This window comes from Manacus vitellinus, unplaced genomic scaffold (assembly GCF_001715985.3).
Source record: "Manacus vitellinus isolate BGI_N305 unplaced genomic scaffold, ASM171598v3 scaffold_39_pilon, whole genome shotgun sequence".
Lineage (NCBI taxonomy): Eukaryota > Metazoa > Chordata > Aves > Passeriformes > Pipridae > Manacus > Manacus vitellinus.
The window spans coordinates 965,062-974,230 of record NW_021940534.1 but is presented as its reverse complement, the minus strand read 5'-3'; positions in this window follow the sequence as shown (position 1 = coordinate 974,230).

The window sequence follows — 9,169 nt, the reverse complement described above, 5'->3', positions numbered from 1 at the left end:
TTTGAGAGTGAAAAAGAAAACTGAGGGATGTATTTACAGCTACACTGCACAAAAATATGTCAGTAATTCAGGCTGACTGACAGCTCCTCTAGTAACAGTAGTCACCTGCAATTTTTTATAGTCCTAGAGCGTAAACCATTCAAACATGTCCAAGAGACAGCCACAGCCCATGCTAATACAATGCTCAGTATATTAAATAACAGTTCTGGCACAGCCGTATTTAAAAGCAAAACCAAATCATGTTTGAAAAGCAATTCTGTATTTGACATTTCTGGTACAATTTGATACAGCACTGGTACTTCATAATATGGGGCAAATTTTGAGGAAAAAGCCCTGCATAATAACTGAGTGATTGGAATAAAATACAGGATCAAATATAAAGGGATAAATCTGCATTTTAGGACTGTGGAGAAATACAAACCTAAAGTACATTGCAAGCTGAGAAATGTAATGAAAGGAGGAAACTTTCTTTCCTAGATTCCAAAGCTGGCAGTAAACACAACTTTTAAGTTTTTTACTATAGAGTATGCAGTCCTTTTTATTCTATATCAAGCAGAAAACTTGCAAAGGATGAACGTATCTTTCACAAAGATAGGCCAAACTCTTACACCTGAAGGCTGATACATCCAAGGAGTTCTGTGTGTAGTTTCACTGGCCTTCTACAAGAGATGAGTTTTGAATGTTAACTGATATTTTCTTCTGTCCCTGTCAGCATTTTCTTAGAATCTTGCATAATTTTTAATCTGAGATTATAGTGAATCCAGTAGTTCATCAACATCACAGCCAGAGGTGGATTTTAAAAGTTTGAAGGATTTGGAAACAACTTATGGTGAGACTTGAACCTTGGAGACAGAAGGTAGTGAATGTAGGTACCTGAAGTAGTGCGTGCGTCTTAATCTTCTGATGCCAATCAGGCCCTGAGTTAGAAACTACTGAGTTAGTTCCTTGCATTTTTAATGCAGAAATCTCAAAGCATGTTATAGCTAATGAATTACTCTTGTCTGCAATGTGAAAGATGTATGTAAGTTACCATGTGCTTATTTTAGGTCTGCACAAACGGAAATATAAATCAGCTTGGCTTGCACTGCATGCAGAGCTAGTGTTAGGAGGAGAAACCAAAGATCTCCTTTCTGCTCTTGCTTGGCTGACCCAGGAGTGGGAGAAAGCTCATTCATGTGGGCAGAATTCTGCTTACTGTCAAAAGTACTTCTGGCTTTAGCTCAGTTCCCAAAGAAAACAAGACTACTTCTTCCTTCCCCCCACCCCGTCCTCCCTACCCCCCTCATCGCTTCACCCAATAACCTTTCATTTTCTTGGACAGTTGTGGGAGGTTTGGGTAGGGCTGGAAGCAGTAAAATTGTTATGAAATAAGGGACTGGCTAGAAAAGGAAGATAAATTCGTCCTTTCTGAGAGATGTGTGAGCCTACCAGGTCTCTACTCTGTTTGGCCTGAGAGCTTGGCTGAACCTCTTGAACCATGGCTCAGGCTTTGCCTGAGCACAGGAACTGCCTCTGTGCCCAGCTGGGAGTTCACTGATGAAGGAGGGATGTGTGGAATATTTTTTTGAAATGGTGCTACTGGAGTAAGGGTGGCTGGGAGTTATAATTGGGGAGTTATAATTGGCTGTAAAAGAGAGTGAAGCTTAGGTTTTATTACTGGCACTGTTTAGAGAAGAACTTGGAGCTATTCTTCCTGCCTGTAATAATACATTTAGCCTGCTTGGGAATGTATTGTTATAATTTTCATCAGCGTGGCAATTAAAAAAAAGCATTTTATTTCCAACTAGAGTTGATAAAGCAGAAACTTATTTAAAATATTGAAGTCTAAGCCCCTTCAAGGGAGTGTTTCTTTAAATAAATACTTAACAGCATCTCAAACTCCAAGAGGTTTTTTTTTTTTAATCTTCTAAGTAAGTGTTCTTTGCAGTTATGTCTTTCATCTCATGGGAACTGTCTGCTCCTTGTTTTAATCCCAAAACATCATCAAAGTCAGTGGGAAAGAAGAGGAAAAAAATAATGTCTGCAAACTCCAAAATAAAAGCTCAGTGTATTGTGATTCAGCTGGGCAAAATCCTATCCTAGTACTTTTACATTTTGTACAAAAAAAGATGGAGTGTTAGGAGAAAAGAATTTTCAGGGTTGGACATTTTACTGCATTGGTATATGGATCTAGAATTCTTGTTCTTTTCACCAAGAACCTCCAACATGAAATGTGTTAGGAAGTGTGGGATGATGTCTAATTTGCCCTCCTTTGGAGTACAACATTGTGGTTATTGGTGTAGAAGGAAATCAGAAGTGCATATCAGAAACATCTCCCCAGTCTGTTTGGAAGAGAAAAATTGAGACTGTTGTCCTTCCTCTCCCCCTGGAAAATCTGCTAACTTCATGTTCTTTAGTCTGAGCTAGCTCTCAAGGTCATAAAAGTAATTTTTTGAAGCCTGTGGCCCTAGTATTCTTATAGATAATAGCATCAGGCCCATTATCTCCTACTCCTCAATTTTCTTTTGGCTTCCTGCAATTTACATCCCATTGTCCACTGATATTTTCTATGTTCTTTTAAAGTAAATCAAATAACACTTCCTATGTTGTCTCTGGACTTAATAAAAATCAGACATGCAGCATTTGGGACTCTTAAAATAACACGTTTTAATACAAAGATGTGAGATTTCTTTTGAAATCTGTGGTGGATGTTTGTTTCCTGCTGGGCTTAATTTAGGAATCTAGTGCTAGCATTAAACCAAGGGGAAAAATATTTGCTCTTTCATCTGTGTGCCACATCCCATCCGAAATCACAAACAGATCTTTTAAATTTCTGATCTTTGTCCCCTGGTGGATGTGTATAATATACATGCCTGTCTAACATATGAGACAACCAGAGCCTTAAAAAAAAAAAAAGGGCAAAAAATTGCTAAGCTTATGCTTCTTGTCTTAGGCCTCATAATCATGTGCAGTTTGGGAGAATGACAAGTGTCTGAGTTTGTTTTGATTTGATAAAGGTGCAGCTTTTCCTTCTTCTGAAGAAACCTCTTTCTTACCAAATCAAAACTGATTTTATTGGTAAAATAAAACACAGGTAAAAATGCTTGGGGAATAAATACCTTCTCTCTATCAGGGGACTATTTCCCTTCTTTTCATACCACCTTTGAATACAGAAGTAACTAACTTCAGACATGTCCCCTTAAAATTACAAAATGTACTAAGGTCAAACCCAAATGTGAATCTCAGTCTTTAACACCTAGCCATGTAGCTCTTGTAAATCACATTATAACAGGCAGAAGAACTTCTGTTTTTTGCAAGCTGGTATGAAACTTCGTGGCTTCAGACTTTCAACTGCTTGGATCACATCAAAGATCTGGGATCAGAGTTTATAGGAAGTTTTCGCTTTCTATTTGATAAAAGTCTACCTTTGTTGGAAAATCATCTTGGGCCCATAGTGCTACAATAGAGATTACACATGAAAAGCATATTTTATAAGAAAGTTATTTAGTTGTAAAATGTAACACTGAAAAGTTTGATGCTAGAATTAATATTGGTCCTGTAATCTCAGTGGGTATGTTGTATGTAGGCATTATGATACAGATTTTAATTATATGCTTGCATCTTTTTTCTCTGTAGTTTCTCTGCCTCATTTACATAAACATCCGTTCTCACCTCTCCCTCCTCTCAAAGAGAAAGCACTCTTTAAACTGACAAGCTATTTGATGTTTTGTTTTCTCTTTATGCAGTGTAAGAGCAAATTGCAGTAGCTGTATGCTGTTCCAGCCCTGATATGAGGGCAAAATAATTAATTCTTTCCTGCGATTTTCTGTGGTGCTTCACCAGTGGAGGAGCAGTGATCTTATATAACCTAAGAGCAGCTTTTTAGTTGCAATTACAAGGGAAGCCATGTCAGCCAAAACTTAGAGAATTCATGTATTGAAATTTTAGTTATTTTTACAACGTGTCTGTGCACAGATTTAGTTTTTCTATCAGGTGGAGAGATCTGAGAAGACTGAGTTTAAAAATAAAAAAAAAAAAGAAAGAAAACGCAGGCATGTTGCCAGTTCCTGATCCAAAGCGAGTGTCTTCCGAGGCTTCCCAAAGGAAAGGCGACCAGGATTTTACAGTGTGTATTTTTGAGTTCATTTGTTTGTGAAAACTAAAGTTTATATTTTTATGAAAGGAAAATTTCAGCCCAAGCAGTTTAATTTTGCTGGAAAATGTGTCTTTGTAAATAAAAGTATCTCACTTATTAATTGAGGATGATGTTTAGTTAAAAGTAGTAGTTTTGTAGAAGGATGAGAAGATGTGTTAACTTTGATTTTCTCCAAAATGTCATGTTAGCATGTTCAAAATATTCTGCATGTATTGGCCAATAATCTGCTGTGTTATCCTGGTAAGAGTACACTGGCCACAAAGAGCAGTTTTTGGCAGGATGGGGTAGAAGGAATGATGCTGTGCTGTAAAACCTGGGGTGAGTTATGCTGGGTCCTGAGCTCTCCAAGCTTTCCATCCTGATGGAAAGATTTACAGATATGCCTTGGGTCTGATCTGTCTTCTGTACTTCAGATTCCTGTCTGTGCCTTAAATAATCACACTTTTTTTTTTTTCTCCCCAGGGTGTTCAGTAACAGAAACAAACTAGAATTTATTCTGAAACAGTGTGAGAGTTCGTTTTTAAAATGAGACTGTTCACTCAGTGGTCTTTAAAGCTAGCCTTGGCAATAGGGGTATCATGATTTTTCAGAACACTTTTCAAAGACCCTGAACTTAAACTAACAGTTTAGCTCAAAGAAAGAAATTAAGCAGTATTTATTTGGAGTAGATATTTCACTTTCTTGAGGTTTATCTGTCTTCCATAGCCTTGGTATCAACCTTAAGCAAAGTGATGAAGCTTGTAAGGAGCAGATTTACCTCAGCCTCTGTTAGAAGGGACTACTCCCAAACAGCTCTCCACCTGGCACTCTTAATAAAAAGTTGTTTTAACCATAATGTACTCAAAAAAATCCACTCATTTGCCATCCTTTTTGCCCCATACTGAGTATATATCATTACATGACTCAGAGGTGAGAGTATGTCCCATCTGCAAAACAGAGTGATGTCTTTTGGCAGTCTCTTTGCTCCATTATTTTCTTTTAATTTACAGAGAGTGTTCAACTCTAAGCACACACAAAGGAATAGGAGAAAACTCGATGATGATCTCAGTGATGTGATATCGTGTCTGCCAAACCGTTTTGCTGATCTTATTTTGGTATACTATGTTCATCATTTATGGGAAGTTGTGATTTCTCAAGATGATACTAAATCTCATGTAGGCAGCATTTCACTCAATTGCAAGTTGAGGTGGAAAGGTAAGCATCATCAAAGGGCTATACAAGAACCAGCTCTTTGTCTTGTCATAACAGTAAGCTGTCACAAGATTAAATTGTCCCGCTGATGAGATGTCATTGGGATATTACCTCCAATAATGTCTGTATTTGATCAGCTATATCCTCACTGGTACGATAATGCCTGAAAGTGGTGCCAAAGTGCTACACAGGCCAACTCAAAACATGAAATTCCACTTTTTATCTGCAAAAAACCTAAACCCAAAACAGTTTCTCATAAAACAAACCACCCCACCATACTTTCTGTTATTGCCTTTTTGAAGTATTTGTTCAATAAAAAACCTGTCCTTTTGGTTGTTTTTATAGAAAGATAGATCAGAAGAGAAATTTCTAGGTTGGGGGTAAAATTTTGAGAAATAACAAATGGATTGAAGACTTCTAAGGCCAATGTTTTATAAAAGTTCAGACATTGAAGTCTGCTTCACTGACTAAGTGAGACAAATGTTTCTGAACATGGTTCTGAAGAAGGGTCTTAAAAGCTAAACTGTTTTAGGAATTTTTAAAATGCCACCTTCAATCTTTATATGCTGTAATGGAGCCAAATTTTGGGCAACAGGAACAAAGGAATGTAGTCCTTACTGTGTGCATTCCTACTTTTACTTTAATTGGAAGCTAGGGAACATGGAGAAAGCAGAAAACTTGTATTAAATACACAAAACCAATGCAAACATCTTCTCATAAAATGGTTTTATCTTCACTTTTTTCTTTTATCTTGTGAATTATCAGAGTATGTAATGTGAATTGTATATGGAATTACCATGTAATTGAGCTTCAATGTCCCACATAGTTGAAAATATGTCTGCATTGCTCTAATGGTTACTTTTACTGTAGCATTTCCTACACTTAGAATGGGAAATATGCAGACAAATTTAGGTCCTGTAAATGAAAAATATTTAGTTTTTATTGAGTACTCTCTGTAATTTTATTCATACTAGACATATCTGATTTTATCGCATATTTTCTTAACCAAAAAAACCCCAACCCCAAGAAACCCAACAGGAATTCTTAGGTTCAGTTTCTCAAATTAATGTATTTTTTTGTCCTAGTAAGTTCATTTCTTTTCTTGTAAACTGGTAGTTGTTATGACACATCATCTCTGTTCCAGGATTTCCCTGCTCATTCCTTTGATGTGTCTTATAAAAACCTTGAACATACTTGACTCTGATATAGTGATATATATACAGCCAAATATGACCAAAATGAGACTTGCAACGGTTATGCTTCTGTATTTTACTGTGGTATTTATGTAACACTTCGAGTTATTGTGCTAACATTTCAGATATTTCAGTTTCTCCTCATCACTGTTATCCTTAAAACTGTTTCTGTAGATAGTGGGCCAGAAGCAGGAGATGAAACAAAGCTTTTTATTTAATCTGTATAGCAGGGGTTGTCTAGATTAGGTCTCTACAGGAAAGGCATTTGGCTTTCAGTCCTGTAGTTTCTTTTAAATATGCAAGTACAGCTTACATTCACCTTTTGTTTGTAATGAAATACTTGATTCAAGTTTTTCACTTCGTGTGCATAAACTGTCCGTGAAAGTGTCTCTGATACTTCATGGCTGGGTAGGTGTAGGTTTGTGTTTGGTTGCTACTTAGACCGATAGAAATAAGGGAAGAGACCCAAAACAAAGTACTGGCACTTGTGCAGCACGGTAAAATAAATAGTCCTGAATCATACTATGCAAGATGTTACTGACTAAGCCCCTGAGGAACAATGTGTACTTTGGGATAATATATTTTATATTCTACCTATGAATGTGTGTGAATGTATATAACTTATAAATCACCTTTCAGCTGGACAAAGTCCTATAGATTCAAATGAAATCACTGTAACTTATATAAATTGTAACTTAATTGGTTGGATATTAGGAGAAGGCTCTTCTTCTCCTACAGGATACTTGAGCCAGGAACAGACTGCCCAGGAAAGTGGTCACAGGAGCAATCTGGGCAGAGTTCAAAAGGCATTTGGGCAATACTCTCAGGCACACAGTGTGATTTTTGGGGCTGTCCTGTGCAGGGCCAGGAGTTAGACTCGATGTTCCTTGTCAATCCCTTCAAACTCAGGGTATATTATGATTCTGTGATTTTTCCCTTTTCCCCACCCATCCCAAATAAAAAGATACTGCATCTTAAATGGTGATTGAGGAAGGATATGCAGCTTCTACTCTATTGTGTTAAAGGAGAAAATGGTGGGAATCAGAAATGACTCTGCTTATCTAGGGTGATTGAGTACAGTCTTTTTAAGTATTCCTTAACTGGATTCAACTGCTCCCATTCTTTTCTCCATTAGTGTGTTCTTATAATGGCCTTCAAACTGTAGGAAAAAAATATGTTCAATGAAACATACAGTTTTTAATAAGTTTTTAATAACTGTTTGTAACCTCTTGTTTTTGGCATGTGTTTGTCTGTTTAAAAATAAATCCTGATTTTTTTTTTTTAATCTTTTATTGCTAACTAGAATTTGCACAAAGCTTTTGGAGAAATCTGAGTTCATGGCCAAATTGGTGGTATTCCATGTTAAAATTCCAGATGCTTTGGATAGAACATGCTACAAGAAATGGCAGTGTCTATGCTGGGTTGCTATTTTCCTTCTTTGATGTGACGTTGGAGGACAAATAAAAGTCATCTTGAGGTGTTCAGAGTTAGTGTTGGGAGCAAAGAAATTAAATCTGTAGATTTTTGGGTCAACTTTTACTCCTGTGAATTGTTTGTCTGGTGCTTCTCAAGCCTTTGCTTTGAAAATACAGAGGTTGCATATTTTGACCGAATATTTTACAGATTGTGGATAAACCATTAAATATGGTTTACTCGATGTTTGTTTTTTATTGTCATAAGTTTATCTTTTCTTGATTTCTAAAACATCATTCATGTTTTTTTGAGTTATTTTTCCTATTAAAAACAAGATTAAATAAAGAGAAAATTTGATTGCCACAAAAGAACAAATAAAATAATGAAAAAGTTGATTGAGACATTTTTTGACCTGGCTATGTGAGAACTATTTTAAAAAGTACCATATAAATCTGCGACTTCTTATTTAATGGATGTAAGAAAGACTTTAGGTTCAGTGTCATTAAACAGTTTCCTTAAGCGGGAATGTGGTTTGGAATGGTTGTTTATAAATATGTAGATTAATTTAAGCCCAAAAAGTGTCAAGCATTAATGTTAATGCATGTTAATGAAGTTCTACTGCACTTAGCAGTGGATAGCCAGCCGGAACAGTGGAGATAGGATTTACCCTGAGGATCAAAATGAAACTGCCATGCAATGTAAACAGAAGGCATGGCTCCTATTGATTGGCAGGGATGTTGTTCACTACTGACACTTATTTCCTGGTATTCTATCAGATGCACAGTTAAACCAAGTTTTTGCTGTCTCCAACCCTCCTGTTTTTTTCACTGAAGTAAATCAATTTCGAGGACAGAAATGAATACCCTTCTTTCTCAGAGAGACAGCAGGATTCATAAGGGAATAATTACAAGTCTAATTCAGCTCTTTTAATGACATCAGCCCAACAATTCTTGGATTCAAAGTCCCGGATGAGTTCCTAAGCTTTTTAACTCTGAGCTTCTAGGCTGAAATAGTATGACTTTTAAATTTTGCTTTCATTGGAAGATCAAAGAAGTGACTGCAGTATTAATTAACTGTGTGTATTTCTGTTTGTGTAGCTTGCTGAAAAAAAATTGTGTATTTAATAGCATCCATTTGCTGGGTGAGATAAGGAAAGCTGGTATGTTGGGCCTATAGGAGGAACTGACTGCAGGACTGACAAAAGCTTCTAGAAGTTGGTCATCCATGTACGTATTCT